This window comes from Elaeis guineensis, chromosome 10 (assembly GCF_000442705.2).
Source record: "Elaeis guineensis isolate ETL-2024a chromosome 10, EG11, whole genome shotgun sequence".
NCBI classification, from domain to species: Eukaryota; Viridiplantae; Streptophyta; class Magnoliopsida; order Arecales; family Arecaceae; genus Elaeis; species Elaeis guineensis.
Window position 1 is genome coordinate 67511809 of NC_026002.2, and position 25738 is coordinate 67537546.

Consider the following 25738-nt stretch of genomic DNA (forward strand, 5'->3'; position numbering starts at 1 on the left):
TGTCGGACTCCAAGCCAATATCTGGCACTGGTGGACGTTACGTTTTGACCCCTTAATTGGCCTCCACTCTTTTGTAGGGTCAGGACATGGGACGATGCTCTTTTGTAGGGTAGGGCCTTGGGATAATGGGATAATGGTCATGGCCATCACTCAAAGACGCCTTAATAGTTTACGCATTTACGTAAGTTATTGTCTTTAAAACGTTTAAAAAATGCCTTTGAACAAAGGGCTTTGATCAAAGTGCGCTACTCACGGGCATAAGGGTACCCAAAAATTAGAAGGATCATTTTGTAAATATGAGAAAACACCGATTTCTTTCTGCAAATTTTGGAAATGGATAGAATTTTTTTCTGCAAAATTCATGATGAAATAAAAGAAAAAAGAGGAGACCCAGTAAATAGTATTTTACATGAGTTTTACTATGGTGCTTCAAAAGATATTTTAGTTTTTTTTACTATTTATGTGTTTCTAGCTATTGGATTAAATATGGATCACTCAAATTTCAACTAAATAAAGTGTTTATGTACATAACTAGTGGGATAAATATTTCAAGGATTAGAAATTTTCAACATTGAATTGATGGTAGGTTTCATAATTAAATTAAACTTTTTTGTTTTTCAAAAAGCCCTTCTCCGGCCAGCGAAGGCGGAGGAGCTATGGGTGGCGGGGGCGTGAACAGAGAGTGGAGGAGCTACAAAAACCGACGGGGCGGGCGGGGGGGTGGGTGGGGGGCCACGGGGAGAGGGGGTGATGGTCGCATGGAGAACCCACAAGCAACCTGGGGGGGGGGGTGACCGCAAGCAGGCGCAAGGCGAATGACTCACGGGTGGCTGAGGGGGCCTGGGGGGTAATGCGAAGAAGCTGTGGGCATCGAGGGGGTTGATTGCGTGCAGAGAATGCACAAGCACGCGAGTGGCGAACAAGCCGTAGGTGCCGGGGGGAAGGTGGGAGGGGAGGAATGCGAGCGTGAGCGAGGGGTCACCAGGGGGGTTGTGGACTGAGGGTGGAGGACCGACGAATGCCAAGTGCGGAGGGGAGGGGACTGTGGGTGGATGAGGGACGGACGAGCTATGAGTAGGCATGGGGCCTGAAGAAGTCGCCGATGGAGGAAGATAGAGGAGCTGCGGGCAGGGGGCTAAGGGGGAGGAGCTGCGGGCAGAGGATCGCTCGGAGTAGGCATGGTGGTGTCGAGAAGTGGGGGTGGCCGCTGAGAAGCAAAAGGAGGTGGACAGACAGAGGAGCTACGGAAAAAAAAATGAAAAAAAATAATAAAATATTATTTTTTAAAAAATAAAATATATAAAATTATAATATGTAATAACTATAATATTATTTTTTATAATAAAATATTATAAAGAAGCATCATAGTAAAACTCATTTTGCATTCAGCAAGCTAGGCAAGTATGATGCCATCTTCAAGCAGTATCTCCCCCAAGAGCAAGCCTTCACAGCAAATGTAACAACCAATTGAGCTACTAATATATTTGATGCCAAGTATTATTCTTTCAAGCACTGATGTGTGCGTGCTTGCATACATATTGAAATTTCATAAGCATAGGAATAGCTAACAAAATTACTTTACAGTTGATTGGCGGATCAATAATTTCAAAGTCGCTTGTCTCGCTACTGGTAGAAGCTCTACAGCACATAAAGGTGGATCGTAGGGCAGAGGATATCATATGATGTGCACCTTTATGTATCATACTCATCTATAAACAAGAACATAAGGCACGGATCACGTACGTGCATGGCTCCTGCAATATATCACTGTTTGTGAACAAGTTGCACTCATCATTGATGGGAAAATAACTTGAACACAGTGACTCCGAGAAGTGTAACATATCAAATTTATGAAAAGGAAGAAGAAACGGTTCACCAAGGAGATGGGCGTGGGGAGTGGGAAATGGTCGGAACTTTTAGAAAGGTGAACCACCCTACACGTAAAAAGGATAGAATTTCCTCGTAAAAAGGAATAAAACAAAAAAGGCAAAAAAAAAAAAAAAAAAAAAAAAACATGGAGGAGGGAGAGAGGGGGAGGGTGTGAGAGGTAGAGAGACAAAACCCCTTTCTATTTTTAGTTTTGGTAGAAGGAGAGATCCTTTGGATGCTAAAAGATAAGCACATCATGGTAAAATCTCAAAAGGGTGGATATTGTTATTAAATGTGAGTCTTTAGATATGCTCGTTCATTCATGATAAACTTCTTGAGGGTAGAATGCAAAGGCACGTCCTTTTGGTAATATAGGGACCACAACAGCTTGCCCAAATGGCAGCTAATGCGTATAGAGTTTGATATCGTAGGAGGTAATTGTATGAAGTAACATTCTTTGTTTCTTTAAGATGTAGAAAGAGCCACATAATTTTTTCTGGGGGTTATTAGTTTATTTATCTAGTTTATAAGAGGCAATATTCTATAACATAACTTTTGAACCATTTATGGCATTTCATCTGTGGACTAGTTCAAAGCACCAAAATTTTCAGACTTCATTTGGCAACCCATTGATTGGAAGCTGTTTAGTTTCATGCATTGGAAGCTATTTAGTTTCATGCACCTTACATGAAAGGATGAGATCTTGTTGTTGAAAGGCTACAAATCTCCTGATGAATTCCTCCTCTTATTGAGTGAGATTCTCCCAACCTACCCTTTTGGTTGTTGAATGTTTTTATACTGGAAATTCGTTGCTGAATTTTCTGTGACATATCCCTTTCTTCTTTTTAATCTTGTACATCTGTATCTTATCCACTTCTTTTTTTAATTAATTTGGGTGGCTTTCGCTCCCTTTTCATTAAAAAAAAAAAATGAAGTTCAAAACACATGATGATTTTTATCAAAATAGGAGAATTTAAATATAATTGTTATAATTTATAGAGGTTTGAGTATAATTTTACTAGAAGATGAGTTTGAAGTAGTCTTGATGTACAGCATAACTGCAGCACAAAATGCACCAAAATTTTACAAAACAGGACCTTAACTACAATAATTCTAATTGAGGTGTTTAACCGTAATTTTGCCATGCTTATATTCTCCTTATTGTTCCAATTTTATCACATCTCAAAAAGCAAAAATTTGCAATTTTGCCAAACTAAATGCATGAGTAGGTCTGTTCAAGTAAAAAGAGGACTTAAATATTTGTTGCTATTTTACTGTATTGAAAATTTGAACAAGGTTTGAGAGATTTGTAGTAATACAGTTAGGGGTGCTTGGTTCAAGTTGGGTTTGATCATTTCCATACCCAAGTCCAAAATGCATTTGTTAAATCCAAATTCAAATTTAAATCCAATTAAAACTCTATACCCATATCTAATATCGGATAGAAAAATGATGGGATATCAAATATTAACCAAATTATTTTACTACACCTTTAGAATATCTTTAAAATTATTTAATGCACCCTAGTGCCATCTCATAAATCGTGATGCATGCAGTGCAAAAATATAAGAAATTGTGTCTGAGAGAGGGCATCTATTTAGTAGATTAAACACACACCTGCACTTAATAATTGTTCATATTTTCATTTATATAAGATTATTTAATATTATTTAATATTGTCAATATTATTATATTATTTAGTGTTTGTTACCTATCCACTTGGATCATTAGAAATCTGTGCAACTTGAGTTTATTTTTCCAATACTTCTGGAACGACATGAGCAACATGTGTATATTTGGCTGGTTGATACCATGGAACTAAGCCTGCAAACCTTTGTAGCGGATTGACAGACTGAAAGACGAAGACATAATAAAAGAATGGGTTGCTGAAGCATACCATCTCACCTTCTGCTATAACGTTCAGGTTCTGGTGGTGAGTTCCAGCTATGGGCAGTGTCATTTCGTTTGCTGGTTTAATTAAGCTCCAAGGATGAAAGCTGGTGTGGTGTTGCATTAGTTGAGATCCCTGGATACCACATGTTTGATGTAGCAAGAGGAAGAGGAAGATATCTTTTTAATCTTCAGCTTCTCCATCTCCATCACCTCTTCTGTGCTGTTAGCGAGCTCCACTGACATTCCATTTTCACCAACAAATCAACCAAAAAAATCTGGTAGCATTATCCTCAGTACAGCATGATCAGCTTTGATGTATGGATTATAAAAGGAAAGATTTGATTCCCTGTCAACATTGGACACCATGATCACTTTCAAAAAGAAAAAAGAAAAGCCTCCCAAATAACACATAAATCAGACACAATAGCCATATAATGGAGCACTTATTGGTTGGATAAAAGAGCTGATGGATCAGTCCAACCGTGAACACACAAAGTTGGATAAAACAGAAAAGCGCGCAATACATGTGTGTTTTTGTGTGTTGCTTCATGGTTGGACTAGTCTATCAGCTCAGCGAGGAATCTGGTTCAACTAATAATTAGTACATATAATGAAACCAGCAACAAGAATCATGTCACATAAATCACACACCAAAGCCATATAATGCAATCAGCAACAAGAATTATGTCACTTCAATGGGAAGATTATATCCCGTAAAGGTGACTCATGGTAATCGGCATCTCAATATTTGATTGAAAATGATCACTCAATTCAAGTTGCCGCAATCTGTACAATGACAAGATCAATCATCCAAATATGAAACCCCTGCTACATCAGTTTCAGCATATCATTCATCTCCAGCATCAAATGAGTGCTCGGGCTTTAATAATTAATTAAAGTTATTATCAATACAAAGGCATGTGAGATATATAGCTTAGACCTGCAAAAGTGGGCGCTTCTTTCAAAAACAAAGGCTGCAATAACTGTGTAACATCATCAATATCAAAACTATGAATAATCCAAGGGAAGGTTCCACCACATCATAAGGTCTCAAAAGATTCTTATGAATCCCATTTCAGATCCAAATTCAACGATCTGGCAACTCTCATAATGGATATACTAGACTACTTGGACCTTCATTTTATCGTATAATTGATTATTTTTAATATTTAGATCAAGCTAACAAAGTTAACAAATTAAGGCTGCAAATTGTTCCTGGCTGCTCTGTGCCTCCTGAAGTTTGTTAATGAATTAACAATGATGGTTGCAAGCCTGGCTGAATAATTGGTTGATAGCAGGGTTGAGTCCAGGATTCTTACACCAACATGAGACTACAGCAACTCACCCAACGTCGACAGCATAGCATGTTCCTGCTAGATGGAGTAGACCGAGCCATCTTACGGGGCAGCTTGCTGTGGGAAGCATTGTATGCTAAATACCAAAACGCGATCCCAATTCTAGAAGGTTTTGCCATTTGTTTGTACCATATAAGTCAATATTTTAAGGTTGTTTTATTTATATTAGCCAAGATATTTAAGCCTGAGATGTTACATATATTGTAAAGAGGCATCCGATGCTCGAGATAAATCTTTCCGACAATAACTTATACAACTTAAACACCAACATTAATATACAAAGAATGTTTGGTTCATGATTAGAATCAGATAAGAATCAGAATAAATTATAATAGAAATCAGAATACTCATATCTCCTTAAGTATTTGATTTATGACTTGTAAGAATCTTGATTTTTAAATTTTTCTGCACAAATCTTAAAGCAAGAATTAAAAAAAAAAAACAAAAGAGGACTCCCGAAGGAATCTTTCTTTCTTCTTCTAAGTTCGATCAGGAGAAAGGAGTTTGGGGCAAAATGAAACTCTTCTCTTTTTCTTCCTAGCTCTCTTCCTCGATCCACACGAGATTTTTGATGGCCAGATTTAGTTGCCGGCCATTAGATTTCAAAGGGATCTAGATTTCCTCTATTTGCTGCTTTTCCTTCCCCATCGAATCGATTGTAGTCAACGGATGACTTTGATCGCCAAAGATCCAAGGTTGCCAGGGGTTCGCCACCATCAGAAGCCGTCGCTCGTCAGGGGCCACTGCTAGGGAGGTGGCTAGCCTAAGCCATCATCCCCTTTCCCTATTCCAACAAACAAGAAAGAAGAAAACCAGAAAAAAAAGGAAAAGGAAAGAAAAAAAAGAAAAGAAAGAAAATTATATAGGTTTCTTTCTCCTCTCTCTACTTTCTCTCTCTACCAGCTTCTCTCCCTATTTTCTTTCTCTAAAATTTTTTTTCTCTTTATGAATTTCTCTCTCTAAAAATCCTATGGACTAGATGGGGGTCCAGATGTCTAGTGATAGTTGGATTGATCAATTAATCTTAGTATGGATCTTGAACCTGCAGTGTTAGGGTCATTTATCGTAATTTTTTGCTGTCTCTAATCATCTATAATTTTTATGTTGATCTTGATTATGTAGATGTGCGACTGTTTGCATAAGGTGTTGGTGGAATACCTTATTTTCGAGTCTGTAGATTAAGAGGTTCATCGATTTTTATGTTGAGTCAATCACTAATAGAGATAAAAGTTCTTCAACAAAATCACTTATATGTTTATGAAAATTAAATATGGATGATTGATATATATTTTATCAATATATATTTATATGTTGAGTTGATATTGCTTAAATTATGATTAATTTGTGCTTAATGTTTACTGAGTAAGAAAAATATAATTTAACATAACTGATGGGGTGGACGGCACCTAGATTAGACGGTCATGCAAGAAATATGGTGTATATACCAATCAATCTTGGACTGAATTGCGGCTTAGCTTACCATGGGCTAGAGTATGACTGTGACTAATCAAATATCGAAAATCAGATTATGACTTTAATAATATGGATAGGGCATGGGTGGCGTTTGGATTGTTTGACCATACAAGAAACATAATGTGTATGCTGGGCAGCCTTGGATTGGGGCGCAGTGTTATGTTTGATCGACCACAAGTTGGAGCATGTTTATAATTAGTTCAATACTAGAAAGAAAAACATAAAGTGTGGGACAGGGGAGCATATAAATAGTCAGCCATATATGAAATATGGCATATCAGTCACGAGCTGAGATGTTTAGCCTGCCACAGATGGGAGCATGATTGTAATTAGTCTAATACCAAAATCAAATCAAGATGATGAATTATGTTTAATTGAAGGATATCTAAACTAGCCAGTACATGTGAAATATGGTATTGTGATGTTAGCCGCAGGCTGAGATATGGTTGCCAGCCATAGACAGATATATGGTGGCCTACCAAAGGCTGGAGCATGAGTGAATCTAGTCCAATGCTGAAATAATAATATTGTTTGAATTAGAACTATGTTAATTAGATTATGATAAGTAAGTTCTTTGAAAGACTATTGAATAGAGTTGTTGATTAGTAGCATGTGATATGTTGAACAAAATTTTAATAATATTATTTAACTATCATAGTGATGATGTATAAATTTTATTACTTTCCTATCAATTATGTATATTTGTTAAAAGATGTTTCATATTCATGCTGGTATGAGTGTGAAAAATTCTTACTAAACTATAAAGCTCACAACCTTTCTTTCCTTTTTCAAAGTTGTAGGACATATAGTTTCGGATGGATCTCATCTGGAGTTTAAGTAATGGAGTAATTTTATAGATCTTGTATATTCTTTAGAGTTTGTTCTAGAAAGTATGCGGCCATCACATATCTAATCCAGATGCTGGATTCAGATTGTGATAGAGTAATATCAGAGTTTAGATTTAAGGTCACTAGGGAATGTGACATAGGTGATAGAACTTTGGGTTATGATCAATAGAGTGTGACAGAATAGTATGATCACTAGAAACATGATAGAAGCACAAAAAAATATATAAAATTTGGATTTCGGATCAATAGATATTGTGATGAAATATATATACGTATATATATGTATGTATGTATGTATGTATATATATATATATGCTTTGTTTTATTGATATATTAGATTTTATTATGAGGATATAGGATACATATTTTGGTGAAATCTTTGGTTATTTAAAATATCCGATTACTTGATTTTTCATATATTTGTTGGAGATTTTGGATTATGTTAAATTGCAAGCTGAAAATTTACTTTTCTGAGTGGATCTATAGTATTTTGCTATTATTGTTAACTTGAATAAAGAAATTAGTTTTGAGAAATTTATGTGAGTTTAACATGGAAGGGGAAGGATTACTGGTAGATTTGTCAATATGTGCTAATATTTTATGAGAAATAATCAGATTGATTCTACTCATTAGGGCATTAACTTGAGGTCTTCTAATTTGTTAAAGATTTGAGTTAATCCTTTTATAAAGAAAGGTTGGTTTGGAATTGTCTCTCTGATTGTCAAGTAGATTCAGGGTTAACTTACTTCGAATTAATTTTAGATATATTGGATTTTGGATCAGTGGTGAAAGCTCATGCAATAATTTCAAACATAAAAAGTATATCAAAGTTTAATTTTGATATGATATGCTCAAAGCATATTAAGGCAAAGAAACTTAAAGTTTTTGCTCTAGTTCTATCTAAAAATTTAAAAGATTGGATCTTTTCTAGATTCTAATATAAAATAATATTTTTATTAAAATTTGATAAACTTTCAAAATTTGATAAATATAAATCAGAGTGCACAGTGAAAGCGTAGTGATTTGAACTAGTTAAAAATATTAATTTTTGATTCAAAAGATATTTTGATGGAAGATATTAGTTTTCAAGTAAGAAAAGATTTTATTGATGATGGAAGGACAATGCTATGATTTTTAACCTAATTTGGATATAGCCGTGCAACTTTTGCCAATAGACTATTCTATTACAGACAATGTGAAGAAGAACCCCCAAGATCTCAAGTTTATTGTTAACAATTGATGGTTCTTTTGTTAGGTTCGAACCTAGAATGTTTGGGCATAGATCTCATTTTTCAAGATTTAGTATTATTACTCGATCTGATGCAGAGGCTTAAGATTTTCTTAAGATGAAAGTCTAGTTGTTAAATTATTAGAAGGACAAAAGAAGAAATTAATAAGCCTATAATTATGAAGAGTGTATGATGTTCAAGCTGTCATTAGTTTCTATTAAAGGTAGTTGGGTCGATGATGATGTCTATGTGGAACTAATCAATCAATGTAATGGACAAAGAACTTTGATATCTTAATACAAGGTTGAAATGTTACTACTATGAAAAGTTGAGAATTGATATGAAAGGAACGAATTTGAGATTTCACATAATTTTATCATATCGAGATCTTATGAAACAAGTAATATGTAAGACATATTATTGGAAGCTCAAGGATGACATGATGGATGTGTACTTTTGAAGTTTGTACCTCAAACAACTTAATTTCGAGGATGAAATTATTATAAGGAAGAGAATATGAGCATCCAAATTTTTAAAACTTTTTGCACAAATCTTAAAGCAAGAATAAAAAAAGAATGGAAGAGGACTCTCGAAGGAATCCTTCTTCCTTCTTCCAAGTTCAATCAGGAGAAAAATATTAGATATATGCTTTAAAAGTCAATCGGACTGACACATTAATTTTTTTTAGGATATAATTTTATACTTGATCTAATTATTTAAGATAGTTATTATTCATGTAGTATGTGTATCCATGAATCATCCAGAGAGTAAATAAGATGATGACACATATTCTCAAAAGTTGATAATTTGAGGTATATGTCATTGATGGTTAGTTTCTAAATTACTTTTGATCGATGGATCATCACAAAAATAGTGATTAATCTGGTAAGATTGGTGCATGAATTACTTTTCTTTGGATAGACAAGTCTTGAGTTTATAGTGTGGGGATACAGGAGTGAGAGTATAGATATTTGTTAGAGAACAAAGATACCGAGCATGATCAATACGAAAAGTCACTTGAATATCTACTCACTCATTAGTGACTTGCTCAATATTATAGTAGTGTGAATGGTTCTTTGATCTACTATGCCTCGGCTATTTACAATGAGGTTGCTATAGTTTGATTACACAATAACTTGATTTTCTAGCCATATGAAGTCTTGATATGTATATTGGCTGAAGTAGGTTCATTGTAGAAACAAGGTGTGCACCTAGATAGAATCTATCGATCTTAGTAGAAAAAGAGAAGTCCTATGTGATTTAGGAGACTGAGTTCAGAAGACCTTGGTCAGAATAGAGTGAATGATGGAAAAGTATTTCTATAGATTTCATATAAGAAGTCAAGTCAAATAGATCTTACATATGACAGACAATGGGGTTTGATGAATTTTTCATAACCTCCATCTTGTCGGAACTCACGATAGAAGAATTTAAACACACAATAACTACACCTAGAGGTTCATTCCTTCTGTTCTATTGGATTGCCACTACATGCTACTAAGAGTCACTGGTGGATTGTGGGATCAATGAGAATTATTTTGATGATCAATAATTCTCAATTAATGAGTTGAAATTATTTTAATCTATTAAAAAGAGTTTCAATGATATTTTGATAAAGATCAAAATATATCTTACTACTAGACAGAATAGAATCTATGGGGTCACATACAAAAAAGGTCCTAATTGATCAGATTGTTGAATTACGATTTTAAATCATAAAAAAATTTAATTATTAATGTGGTTGATGATTAGACAGATATGTAAAACTTACATGGAGGACTTGCTAAAAGTTAATGAGTTGTAGGAGGACTTAATTATAATTATTGCTAAATTATTTGATTTGATCAAATAATAGGATTAAGTCCTAGTCAAGTTAAAATAGATTTAATTTGATTGGATTTAGTCTGAGTTTGACTCAGATTGGATTTCATAAGTCTAAAAGGTTTAGACTCAATTAGATTTTGATTTAAATAGACATCCAAACCACCTTCGACTCTATCTTCAAAAGGTGATTGAGGAGCAGGACTATTCCTTTAAGATGGTGCATCATACCAAGGAATTACCGATTGCAGCATGGAGAAAGTTGGCACAAAAAGAAGTGGAGCGGCACATTAGCCACCAGAGTCCTAGCTCTCTTGGACTCTTAACAAACCCTAACAACCCTAGTTGTTTTGGTTTAAAAAAAGGATAAGTGGCATGCCTCCTCATCTATCTGAGCGATGGTTAGCATGAAAAAATAGGGTGTGGACATGAGAAAGAAAAATAGGGAGCATGCGTGGGTTTGTGAAGGTGCACAAAAGAAAGAAATAGAGGAGGGGTGAGTTGCTCCAAAAATTAATTTTGATGATCACAAACTATTTTAGGAGACTACTAATAAATTTTGTATATTTGGAGATTATTTTTATGATGTTTCAGATAGTCCAGAAGATTGGATTTGAAAAGCTTCATCAAATATGCCAAAATTGAAGTTTTAGCAAGTTGGTGAAGTTTTGAAGGCTTTTGAGAGTGTCCAAACTAATTTAAATTCATTTGAGAGTGTTTGGATGAGTTCTGATAAGTTTCGAACCTTAAATACATGAAAAATTAGGTTAGAACATGATAGGACGACCCACCTGGGTCATTTCCTTCTGTTAGGCAGCCGGCACGCAGCATTTTGAGTCATGGCACGCTGTGGGACGACCCATGGAATGCCCCCCTAAAACTTGAGACCAAAATAGAAAGCCAGACTTTCTGTTTGGCCAATTGAGATGCCCCATGGGATGCCCCAATGCTAGTGGGATGCCCCATGGGATCTCCTATTTCTGCGAGCAGGCATAACGATTAGTTTTTAGCCCATTTTTTATGCATTTAATGCTTATTAAACACTCTCCAACAGCTCTAAACTAACTCTAAGATATTCTTAAGGGTGAATGGCAACTACAAATACTCTATTCAAATGAGAAATCATAAGATTTTTGTAAGCTCAAAGATTAAATCTGATAAAAGTTATTTTCAGCCCTAAGAAAGAGTTTGAAGTATTTAAGCACTTCACCAACCACTTTCCAGCAGCAATTGAGTGTGAAATTCATTGAGAGTGAACACCAAAAGCTTCCACCCCTTAAGTATTATATTTTTATTACTTTTATTTTGTGTATTTAATGGGTTTGTGTGTTGAAATTTATATACTTTATTTTTCTCGAACAGTTTTTGGGTGTTTGAGTTTTGGAGGGTTCCAATACTCGTTTGGGTTGATCCAAATCCTGAATCAGAGTGTTGAGGATTGGCTTATATCCAAAAAATGAGTGTTCTTGCTTGAAAAATAAGGGTCGGAGGTGTCCGACGTGGTGTAATCTATTGTTATCCATTTAGTGGATTGAGTTTTCAAGTAGAAACTTGGGGAGTGGATATAGGTGCAAAGTTGGCACCGAACCACTATAAATCCCTTGTGTTTGTTATGCTTGCCTCTCTTATCTTGTTCTTTATACTCATTACTTGCTTACTTCTTATTTGTATTTGATTTTATTTCTATTGCAAGTTAATACACTTCACTCTTTACCTTGGCACATTGCTTAAGTAGTTCAATCTTTAAAATTTTAAAAAGACCCAATTCACCCCCCTTCTTGGGCTCCATATCTGAGCAACAAGTGGTATCAGAGCTGTTATAATCCAGGTGGTGTGCCCAAAGCCCAGGAGACCAAGGCTAAGGCCAAGGTCCATCATTCATGAGGGCTTCATGGAGGCTCTAGGGCTAGTTGGGCCCTAGGTTGAAAGGCTGTGGGCTTTTCGGGTTCTTGAAGTCTAGGTTATGTGGGCCTCAAGGGACCAACTCTTTATGGGCCAGGTTTGGACCCAAGATAGGTGAGATTAGGTCGAGTCATGGATGTACATGGGCTTGGGTTAACCTAATCTCCCATAGAGTTGGTCAAGGGAGTTTTGGGTTTGGGTCACTTGACCCGGTGTTTATATATACATGTACTGTGTATAGGTTGGATGAAGTCAAGGAAATACAAGACTCTTTCTCCCAAGTCTCTCTCTTTCTTCTTCCTCTCCCTCCAGCAATTCTCCATACCCCAGGAGCAAGAAACCCTAGGGTTTCTTGCCGCCAGTCCATAAAAGGAAAGAGAAGAAGGGGAGGCGCTAGCCCCTTCCCCCTTGCAGCCGCCTACCAGATCTACTCTTCCCCTCTTGCAGGCACCCAAACACCAGGTCCAGGACCTAAAATCTCTTGAGAAGAGGTTGGTACAAGTTTCTCTCAGATCTGGAGTTGATCTGAGGTCATTTGAGGCGTAGGTGAGATCTCCATCAACAGATCTACAAGAAAGGCTACAGTAGGACAGATCTACGAGGTCTGTCTCCATCTATCTTCTTTTCTATCTAGAATATCCTGATTTGAGATTTACAAATTGGAAGACCTCGATCAAGGTCTGATCTTGTTGGGTACCAGATCTTGAATTTTTTAGAGGTAGTTTCAGAGGCATTCTTCATCTGGAACGAAAGGCTGATGAAGAAGACAGCAACCAGGCTGATTTCGTTAAGGGCCTTGGATCGTGTCCAGACGACTCCAGATCTATTCGTTGCTGGTTCTGCTGCACCCAAGATCCATGGGAGGAGCCGAGATCATGCTCCAATAGTTGGTATCAGAGCCATGGTGGTGAGGAAGCGGTTCCAAGCACGAGAAGTTGAAGATCTCAAGTGCTAAAAATTTTCAGTAAGGTACCATCAAGGTATATTCTACACTTCTTGATTTTATATTGCTTGTTTGGCTTGGATCCAGTCATGGGCAGTAATATGAAGGTCGAGTTTGAGAAGTTTGATGGCAAGGAGAATCTTTCCATATGGAAAATTCGGATGGAGGATCTTCTGGTGCAAGCAGATCTGGATCAGGCTTTGGATGAGAAGTCTGAGGGAATGACAGATAGACAGTGGGCATCGTTGGAGAAGAAAGCATGCTCGGTGATCAGAGGATGTTTGGCGGATGCGGCGTTGTATTCGGTGCTGGAAGAAAAGACCCCAAAGGGCTTTTGGTCGAAGTTGCACACCATGTATATGGGGAAGAATATGTGCAACAAGCTGATGCTGAAGAAGAGGTTGTATAGTCTTCGGATGCAGGAGGGATCTGATGTGATTGGCCACATTCAGAGGTTCGACCAGTTGTGCACGGAGTTGATGAATATCGGAGTGAAGCTGGATGAGGAGGACAAGTCCATGTTGCTTTTGTGTTCACTACCAGGATCATATGATTCTTTGGTGACTACACCGCTCTACGGCAAGGAGACTCTGGAATATGAAGACATGGTCTCGGTGCTGAGGTCTAATGAGCAGAGAAAAAAGTTGACCAGAGATCGGGCTCCCCAGGAGGGTTTGGCAGTAGGGGAGAGCATAGGTAGAGGCAGAGGTAGAAGCAAGTCCAGGGGGCGGTCCAAGTCCAGAAAAGGAAAAAAAGAGGTGAAATGCTTCAAGTGCAACGAGTTCGGGCACTTCAAGCGAGAATGTCCACTATGAAAGAGCAAGAAGGGAGAAAGAAGTGGCTCAGAATCAGTGAGTGCAGTTGCTGGGCAGCAGGTGGAGGATGATCTACTTATGGTATTAGATGGTCACAGGCATTACATAGAGGAGTGGACACTAGACTCTGCATGCTCACATCACTACACACCACACAGGTCTTGGTTTGCGACATACACCAAGACAGATGAGGGATCAGTGACTCTAGATGACAATCATCCTTGCAAGGTGGCTGGGATAGGGACAGTCAGGGTGAGGATGTTTGATGGGATTGTGAGGACATTGACAAATGTAAAGCACATCTCGGAGCTGGAAAAGAATCAGGTGTCACTAGGCTACTTGGAGCGTAGTGGATACAGCTTCAGCAGTAGGGCTAGAAGCGGAGTACTGAACATCTCCAATGGAGCTATGGTAGTGATGAGAGGCAGGAGGTTGGACAATAACCTCTATCGCATTGAGGGATCTGTGGTGACCGGAGAGTCTGATGCAGCAGTTGCAGCACAGGACCAGGAGGAGGCTTACAGGATGTGGCACTACCGCCTAGGCCACATGGGTGACAGGGGGCTGAGGGAGTTGAGCAGGAGAGGACTCATCTCTGATCTGGAGGATGGTGCTACAGGGGAGATTTGTGAGCCTTGCCAGATGGGAAAGCAGAGGAGAGTTCAGTTCACCATCAGTACAGCCTGCAGTGCAGCCCCTCTGGAGTTAGTACACACGGATGTGTGGGGACCAGCCCCAATTTTAGCTAGGAATGGGACCAGATACTTTATGACCCTGATTGATGATTTCTCAAGGAAATTCTAGATTTACTTCATGAGAGAGAAGTCAGAGGTCTTCACCAAGTTCAAGATCTGGAAAGCTGAGGTGGAGAAGGAGCAGGGGAGGAGTGTGAAGTGTCTGAGGTCAAACAATGGCGGGGAGTACACCAGCAGAGAGTTTCAAAATTACTGTGAGGAGTGTGGGATCAGGAGACACTTCTCAGTTAGAAAAACTCCGCAGCAGAATGGGGTGGCTGAGAGGATGAACAGAATACTTCTGGAAAAGGCACGATGTATGAGGCTGCAGGCAGGGCTTCCAAAGGAGTTCTGGGTTGACACAGTAGACGCAGCGGGTTACTTGATCAATCGATCACCTCACACCAGGTTGGATGGCAGGCTTCCAGAGGAGGTGTGGTCTGGGAGGATAGTTGGGCTGGGCCATCTACGGGTATTTGGGTGCACAGCCTATGTGCACATTGGAGCTGGTGAGCGGAGCAAGCTAGACGCCAGATCACGCAAGGCGGTGTTTCTAAGCTATCCGTGAGGAGTCAAGGGATACAAGCTATGGGATCCCTTGGAAAAGAAGGTCATCATTAGTCGGGATGTGACTTTTGATGAGGAGTCAGTCCTACGGAGGTGAGCAGGCATGAAGGAGCAGCAGGAGCAGGAGGAGGTCCAGTAGGGCGCTGCTGGACAACTTACCTCTTTTATTTTGCCTCTTGTAGGTACTACAGGAGGACATGATATTTAGGTGGAGCACCTACCTAAGGTGTCTCCATAGGTGGAGAGGACTCGGACAGATGATCGAGACGGAGAGATCCAGCAGGAGCGAGCTGGATCGAGGACTGATATCGGTGTTGCCCTACACAAGCCCAAGAGGACCATCAGGCAAGAGGACCGATATGGCTTCAAGGAGATGCTGTCATATGCCCTAGTGACAGCGAATGGAGACCCATATGAGCGGTGAGTCTAGATAATATCCGAGAAGATGCAGTCTCTCCACCAGACCCAGACGTGACGATTGGTGCAGTTGCCACAGGGGAAGAGGCCCATTGGCTGCAAATGGGTCTACAGTCGCAAGGACAGAGTGGAGCTGGTTGAGGCCTTGAGACACCAAGGTGGAGATTGTTATGATCCAGGTGGTGTGCCCAAGGCCCAGGGGATCAAGGCTAAGGCCAAGGTCCATCATTCATGAGGGCTTCATGGAGGCTCTAGGGCTAGTTGGGCCCTAGGTTGAAAGGCTGTGGGCCTTTCGGGTTCTTGAGGTCTAGGTTATGTGGGCCTCAAGGGACCAACTCTTTATGGGCCAGGTCTGAACCCAGGATAGGTGAGATTAGGTCAAGTCATGGGTGTACATGGGCTTGGGTTAACCTAATCTCCCATAGAGTTGGTCAAGGGAGTTTTGGGTTTGGGTCACTTGACCCGGTGTTTATATATACATGTACTGTGTATAGGTTGGATGAAGCCAAAGAAATACAAGACTCTTTCTCCCAAGTCTCTCTCTCTCTTCTCCCTCTCTCTGCAGTAATTCTCCATGCCCCAGGAGCAAGAAACCCTAGGGTTTCTTGCCACCAGTCCATAAAAGGAAAGAGAAGAAGGGGAGGCACTAGCCCCTTCCCCCTTGCAGCCGCCTACCAGATCTGCTCTCTCCCTCTTGCAGGCACTCAAACACTAGGTCCAGGACCTGAAATCTCTTGAGAAGAGGTTGGTACAAGTTTCTCTCAGATCTGGAGTTGATCTGAGATCGTTTGAGGCATGGGTGAGATCTCCATCAACAGATCTACAAGAAAGGCTACAGCAGGACAGATCTGTGAGGTCTGTCTCTATCTATCTTCTTCCCCATCTAAAATACCCCGATTCAAGATTTACAAATTGAAAGATCTCGGTCCAGATCTGATCTAGTTGGGTACCAGATCTTATATTTTTTAGAGGTAGTTTCAGAGGCATTCTTCATCTGGAATGAAAGGCTGACGAAGAAGACAGCAACCAGGCTGATTTCATCAAGGGCCTTGGATCGTGTTCAGATGACTCCAGATCTATTCGTTGCTAGTTCTGCTACACCCAAGGTCCATGGGAGGAGCCGGGATCATGCTCCAACAAGAGCTTGATGTTCTAGTTCTTGCTTGATTTAACCATCAAGAGTTAAAGATCCATGGCAGCCCAATTTGGCACATCCCTATCCGAGGGGCAATCCACAGACCAACCTCTATTTTTTAATGGGTCAAACTACACCTATTAGAAAGCTCGGATGAGAATTTTTATTCAAATACTTAACTATGACATGTAGGGTGTCATAGTAAATGGACCACATATACCCATCAAATTGATTGATGGCATATCTATCTCTAAACCGGAAGGTAAATGGAATGATTTTGATAAGAAAATGGCTTAGCTCAATGCTAAAGTCATGAATATTTTATATTGTACTTTGGATGTTAATGAATTTAATCGTATTTCCATATGCATATCTGCTAAAAAAATTTGGGATAGGCTAGAAGTCACACACGAAGGCACAAATCAAGTCAAAGAATCTAAAATCAATATGCTTGTATACAACTATGAACTGTTTAAAAAGGAACCTGAAGAATCAATAACACAAATGTTCACTCGGTTCACTGACATCATAAATGGTTTAAAAAATCTTGGCAAATGTTACTCTAATAGTGATCTTGTGAGAAAATTGTTCAGATCATTACCAAGATCATGGGAAGCGAAAGTCACTGCAATTTAAGAGCCCAAGGACTTGAATATTCTACCATTGGAGGAACTACTCGGATCCCTCATGACCCATGAACTGACCATGAAGCAGCACACTGAGGAGAAAATCAGAAGAAAGAGGACCATAGCCCTCAAGTCAACAGCTCAAGAAGAGGATGACTCAAAAAAATTAGACAATAGTAAAGAAGATGAGGACTTAGCCCTGATCACTAGAAAATTCAAACGGTTCATGAGAAGGAAAAGACAAGGGACCAAAAGAAGGCCACTAGCTAAGGGAGAGCCAAGTAAAGAGAAAGAAAAGGAGCAGTCCATAATTTGCTATGAGTGCAAGAAGCATGACCACTTCAGATCAGAATGCCCTCAGCTCAAGAAAGACCAAAAGAAGTTCACAAAGAAGAAGGCCATGATGGCTATATGGAGTGATAGTGACGACTCCACCACTGATGAAAAAATCCAGGAAGAAGCCAACCTGTGCCTTATAGCACATGAAAATGAGGTATTATTTGAAACTCAATCTGAATTTACTTATGATGAATTATTAGAAGCTTTTTATGAACTCCTAAATGACCTAAAAGAATTAGAAATTAAAAATAAAAATCTAAAATCAAGAAACCATAAATTAAGTAAGAAAAAAGAAGAAATTGATAAGAAAAATAAAGAATTAGATCTAAAGAATTAATCATTAATAAAAGAAAAAGATGAACTCTCTAGTCAAAATGAAACTCTTATATAAGAAAATCAAAAATTAAAGGAAGAGATATCAAAGTTAAAACCTATAGTTGACAAATTTACTTTAAGTTCAAACAAACTTCAGATGATTATTGATAGTCAAAAAGCTGTATATGATAAAGCAGGACTTGGCTACTCCACTTCTAGTAAAGCATTTAGAGTATTTAATAAAAGAATACTAGTAGTGGAAGAGTCAATCTATATTATTTTTGATGAAACTAATGATCTTCCATCAAGAAAGAAAGAAGGTGTTGATGATGCAGGTATCATACAAGATGGAATGAAGGAACTCATCCTAAATGACTCGAATCAACAAAATAAGGATCAGATGGATGAAAAATATGAGGATAAAAATATCAATGATCAAAACATTCAAGAACAACCTCAAGACACAGATTATCTTTCAAGGGAATGGAGGTATGTCCACAATCATCCTAAAGAGTTAATAATTGATGATCCAGCAAAAGGAGTTAGAACTAGATCTTCACTTAGAGATGTTTGTAATTATGTAGCTTTTGTTTCTCACTTAGAACCTAAAATAATAGATAAAGCTGAAAAAGATAATAACTAGATAATTATCATGCAAGAAGAATTAAATCAATTTGAAAGAAATAATGTATGGACACTAGTTGCAAGACCTAAAAATTATCCAATAATAGAAACCAAATGGGTATATAGAAATAAATTAGATGAAGATAGAAATATTATAAGAAATAAAGCAAAATTAGTTGCTAAAGGATATAATCAACAAGAAGGAATTAATTTTGATGAAACCTTTGCTCCTGTTGTTAGACTAGAAGCTATAAGAATGCTACTTGCTTTTGCTTGTTTTATAAATTTTAATTTGTTTCAAATAGATGTTAAGAGTGCTTTTCTAAATGGTTATATTGATGAAGAAGTTTATATTGAACAACCTTCTAATTTTCAAAATCATAAATTTTTAGATCATGTATTTAAATTAAACAAAGTATTATATAGATTAAAATAAGCTCCTAGAGCTTGGTATAAAAGATTAAGTAAGTTTTTATTAGAAAATAATTTTTCAAGAGAAAAAGTTGACACTACTCTTTTTATAGAAAGAAAAAATAAAAAAATTCTAGTCATACAAATATATATTGATGATATTATATTTGAGTTTACTAATAAAAATTTATGTCAAAAATTTGTCAAGCTTATGTAGGAGGAGTTTGAGATGAGCATGATAGGAGAACTCACATTCTTCCTCCGACTCCAGATCAAACAAATGAAGGAAGGAATCTCCGTCATCCAAAGTAAGTACATAAGAGAGCTATTAAAAAAATTTAGAATGGAGAGCTCAAAAATTGTAAGTACCCCTATGACCCCTTCCTGTAAATTAGAAAAAGATGAGCATGGTAAAAGTGTTGATACAAAACTTTATAGAGGCATGATAGGATCTTTATTATATCTGACTACAAGTAGAGCTGATATAATGTTCAATGTATGTATGTATGCTAGATATCAATCAAATCCTAAAGAACCACACTTAAATGCTGTTAAAAGAATTTTTAGATATTTGCAAGGAATATAAAACCTAGGTCTTTGATTTTCAAAACAATCATCTATGGACTTAATAGATTCTTCAGATGCTGACTTTGCTGGATGTAAACTTGATAGAAAAAATACTAGTAAAACTTACCAATTTTTAGGGATAAACTTAATCTTCTAATTTAGTAAAAATCAAAATTCATTGATTTTTTCTATGGCTGAGGTCGAATACATTGCAGCTGAAAGTTGCTGTGCTCAAATCTTGTGGATTAAGCAACAGCTCATGGATTGTGGTATTGAACTTAAAAATATTCCCATAAAATGTGATAACATTAGTACCATTAATTTAACTAAAAATTTAATTCAACACTCTAGATCAAAACATATTGAAATTAGACATCATTTTATAAGAGAACATATTCAAAATAATAATATAATACTTGAATACATAAATACTGAAAATCAATTAGCTGATATTTTCACTAAAATCTTTAATGAAAATAAATTTTATGAAATTAGGAGAAAATTAGGCATCTTAGATCCTTCTATTTGAATTTCTATCACAATTTTACTCCCAAAATTCTTTTAAAAATTTTTAATTTTATTATCCTAAGTTTGGGATCCATCTATCATTTTTTGAGAATTTTTTAAGTCATTTAAAAATTCTTCAATACTATTCAGATACCTTCTTGGATTTTTATTCGTTGAAATTTTCTATCAAAAATCACATCAAAATTTACATAGACCCTCCATGACCATTTCAACTCGATGTGATTATTTTTTAATTTTTTCTCTTCATTTTTTCTTCTATTTAAATTATTTTTTCCATCGCTTGAAAGAGCCCTGAATGGGGTGTCCCATGGGACGTCCCATTCATGTGGGTAGGTCACTTATAAGTGAGCCCACCCGATCATTTTCCAATAGAACAGAGAGTTGGGATACCTCAAATCCCAAGCCTTCTCCTCTCCCTCTCGTCCAAATCAAGAATCCACTTCCTTGCTCTTCCTAAAACCTCAAAATCCCTTCAAACCAAAACCCATTCTTCCCAAATCCATCCTTATCACAGGGTCATTTTTGGTTTTCCCCAATTTTTCAAGCCCTAGCCATCAAATCCATGGGAAATCACTTAAAGACCATCCTCTCCTCCTTAATTTCGGTTCAATTCAACTCTTCTCCACTCTCAATATCATTTTCCACCTTTTTCTTGCATCATGGCCCCCAAGATGAGGATGCCACAAAGGAGGAAGTCTATGAGATCCCTGGAGGCAAAGGAAAGAAGGAAGAAGATTGCACAAGAGCCAACCCATACTTCACCTCCTGTGATACCAAGTAAGATCCCCTTGTCTGCTAGAAAAGTTGCATTGGGTAAAAATATTGATTTCAAGTTTTTAAGGCAAGATGGATTTTTTATTAGGGAGAAGATGATTTGGCAAGGTTGGAAATTCTTTTTGAGCTTGTCCGAATCAGTTTTCATAGATTTGGTGAAAGAATTTTTTTCCAATCTGATTTTCTCTGAGAGAGTCTTAAAATCTATTGTTAAGAGTGTTCAAATCATTTTAAATACTCCAAGACTAAGTAGATTGCTTCAAATGCCCTGTGAAGGTATTTGTTTGGATGAACTGTCTAAGAAAAAAGTTGGACTTAGGACCATACATGGGAGGGTTAATGTGCAAGATTTTCTAAAAATTGAAGCTAAAGATCTAAGTGTGGAGATGAGACTACTCCACCATATGATTTTCAGAATTTTCTTCCCTAGAGGGAGAAGATATGATCTGATGATGAGGAGAGACATATGTCTCATGCACCATGTTGTTTCAGAGTCTCCCCTGAACCTTCTATTTTTTATGTTTGATGCTACGAGGGAAGCCTTGAATAGGTCCAAGGCTTCATTGCCCTATGGTATGGCCCTCATAGTTATCTTTAGAGAGGATGGAGTCAGTTTTGATGGAGAGGTTATTTGTAGGCTATCATACACTGACACCTACAACAACCACTCTCTTAGGAGGATGGGATTTGTGAGAGTGGATGGTCGGTGGGCCAAGAGTCGTGCTACAGAGAAGGATAGTGATGAGGATGAGAAGCATGCTGAGGGGGAGGGTCCATCTTCTCCTGTGCCTAGGCTGAGTCCAGTTGTTCACTATATTTCAGAGCCTGAGGCAGGTCCCTCGATTAGAGTCCCACCATCTAGTCATACCATGCCTTCTTTCAGTTTTGGGGATGTTGATATGAGACAGCTAGCTGAGAGAGTGGCAGAGATTTTATCAGTTCAGCTGTAATGATTTTAGAATCAATTTCTTCAGTCTCACCAATTCCAGCAGCAGCAATTTCAGGATTAGATTCTGCAGCAGCTTCATCAGTTTTAGTTGTACCAGGAGTGGATTCTACAGTAGGTACAGCAACAGACACAGCAACAGCCACAATAGTTTCACCCTACCTCTTCGACTGCCTTCTCTACTCCATCATTGGATTCATCTATTGTCCCATGAAGAAATGTGTGGGACAATAGATGAATCCAATGATGGAGCTGTTATCGGACTTGACTATCAGATTGTAGGGTGTGGAGTGCTCCATTCTGAGATTCAGTGGCAGGATCTTTGATTTGGAGAGAGAAATCAGATAGGTAGTGGATTCCCTCTCTTTTGGCATGGGCACATCGACCTCTTCTACTCCTCAGGTGGATGTTTTGGCTCGAGAGATTGACAGACTTCACTCACAGCTTTGCTCTTCTCTCGAGATGCTCAGGATAGATATTCGAGACTTCAGGGATTTTCTGACATCTGATTTGGATGGTCTCTCTTCTCTCAAGGTGCTTAGGATAGATATTCGAGACTTCAGAGATTTTTTGACATCTGATTTGGATGGTCTCCGACTGATTGTGAGGGGTATCCTATCTCAGCTTGATGTCATCAGGACTCAGCTTCAATCTAGGTTCTCTACATCTACTGAACCTGTGTTCATACAGTCTATTGCTTTTCATCCTCTTGCATCCTCTTCTCGGACTAGATCTTTTGATCGCGGACGAGGCTGATCATGTCTTCACCTATCTAGATCTTATGCTCGATGTCCTATCTCTCTGACTTTATTTTATATTAAATTACTTAGTTATATTTTATAGATTGGATGTATGAGAGCTTTATGCTCTTTATGACTCTTGTAACCTCTATTTTGGTGTATATGAATGAGGTTGTTTCTTTTCTACTCATGTCTCTTTGGATGAATGTTTATTATCATATCCCTTTGGTTGTATGAATGTTTATTATTATATCTCTTTGGATAAATGAATGCTTAGTATCATTTCTTGTTGGATGGATGAATGTGGTATCATGCTCTATTTTCTTGATACTTGACTTAACACCATGAACATCCTACTCTTCTAGTTTATTCTTCTTGATGATGTCAAAAGGAAGAGAAATAATGGAACATAAAAAAATATAATAATGATAAAGGGAGAGAAATAAAGGTAAATGGAGAAAATAATATATTTGAGGGAGAAATAATGATAAAGTATGAAAATGGTGTAGTTCTTAAAATCTTTTGAAAATCTTTTGCTCTTTTTAAGTTTTTTAACAATTTTTACTCTAATACAGTATTCTATACTAAATAGTAAAAGCTCTGATACTATTTCATCTATTTTTTAAAAATAGCTCTGATACTGATTCATAATTTTTTTTTTAAAAAAATCTGATACATCTATTTTTACATTTATTTTGATACTATTTGAAAAATTACTTTGATCAATCTATTTATCTTAAATGCTCTACTAATCTTACTTTTGCACTGATACCAAATTGACTCGATACATTTATTTTTGATTCTTGCTCTAATTATCTCACTCTTACTTAAACATCAAGATAAGAAAAAGCAAAGAGATATACCTTCTCATATCTATTGCTCTGATACTAGAATCAAAAAAAAAAATTATATATATTGTTTATATAAGAAAGGGGGAGATTTGTTTTCAAATAATCAAAATAATCTAATCCATACAAGAAAGAAGAGAATTTTGATTGAATAAGGATAATCTTTAGAAATTCTCTAATTCACTCATAAATTGTTTAAGCTAAATGAGTTAATTCATTAAAATTTGTATATCATGACTCTCTATGATTGAACTCTTGGCATAGTTCTTCTAGTGCTTCACAAACCCAAATTACTTGAGCTTTAAAGATATTTTTTATGAACACTCAAATATTTTGTCATCATAAAAAAGGAAGAGATTGTTACTTCAAGAATTGATTTTGATGATCACAAATCATTTCAAGAGACTACTAATGAGTTTTCTATATTTAGAGATTATTTTTATGATATTTTAGATAGTCCAAGAGATTGGATTTGAAAAGTTTCATCAAATATACCAAAAATTGAAGTTTCAGCAAGTTGGTAAAGCTTTAAAGGCTTTTGAGAGTATCCAAACTAATTCAAATTTATTTGAGAGCATTTGGATGAGTTTTGATAAGCTTTGAACCTTAAATACATGAAAAACTGGGTTAGAATATGATGAGACGACCCACTTGGGTCATCTCCTTCTGTTAGACAGCCGGCACACAGTATTTTGGGTCATGGCACACTGTAGGATGACCCATAGGATGCCCTCCTGAGACCTGAGATCAAAATAGAAAGTCAGACTTTTTGTTTGGCCAATTGAGACACCTCAATGCCAGTGGGACGCCCCATGGGACATCCCATTTCTGCGAGCATACAAAATAGCTAGTTTTCAGTCTATTTTTGATGCATTTAATGCTCATTAAACACTCTCCAACATCTCTAAACCAACTCTAAGATATTCTCAAGGGTGAATGGCAACTATAAATACTCTATTCAAGTGAAAAATCATAAAGTTTTTGTAAGCTCAAAGATTAAATTTGAGAAAAGCTATTTTCAGCTCTAAGAAAGAGTTTGAAGCATTTAAATACTTCACCAACTACTCTCCAGTAGCAATCAAGTGTAAAATTCATTGAGAGTGAACAGCAAAAGCTTTCACCCCTTAAGTATTGTATTTCTATTGCTTTTATTATGTATAATTAAGGGGTTTGTGTGCTGAAATTTGTATACTCTATTTTTCTCAAACAGTTTTTGGGTGTTTGAGTTTTGGAGGGTTCTAAAACTCATTTGGGTTGATCCGAACCCTGAATCGGAGTGTTGAGGGTTGGTTTGTATCTGAAAAATAAGTGTTCTTGCTTGAAAGGCAAGAGTCGGAGGTGTCTGACATGGTATAATTTATTGTTATCCATTTAGTGGATTGAATTCCTAAGTAGAGACTTGGAGAGTGGATGTAGGTGCAAGGTTGGCACCGAACCACTATAAATCTCTTGTGTTTATTGTGCTTGTCTCTCTTATCTTGTTCTTTGTGCTCATTACTTGCTTACTTCTTATTTATGTTTGATTTTATTTCTATTGTAAGTTAATACACTTCACTCTTCACCTTGGCATATTGCTTAAGTAGTTTAATCTTTAAAATTTCAAAAAGACCCAATTCACCTCGCCTCTCTTGGGCTCCATATCTGGGCAACAGGTGCTCCATGAGATGGACGCTCACCCTTCCTCTCTCTTTCTCTCTTCCTACATCCATGAGATAGATGTGAGACCTCTCTCTCTCTACTCTACACGTCCAAGGTAGTTGGACACCCTCTTTCTTTTGATCCAAGAGTTGGACACCTTTTCATCTCCTTCTCCTCCATATTCAATCCAAGAGTTGGATGGAAAGGAAAAAAAAAGAGATTTGATCTCTTGTTCTTTCTCTAGATCTTCTTCTTTCTCTTGAGAAGAGAAAGAAAAAAAAATCAAATTAGATCTGATTTCTTGATCCTCCTACATATCTCTTTGGTTCTCTTAGGAAGAAAATCAAAAGAGATAAAAGATTCGATAACCCAAGAAGTGAT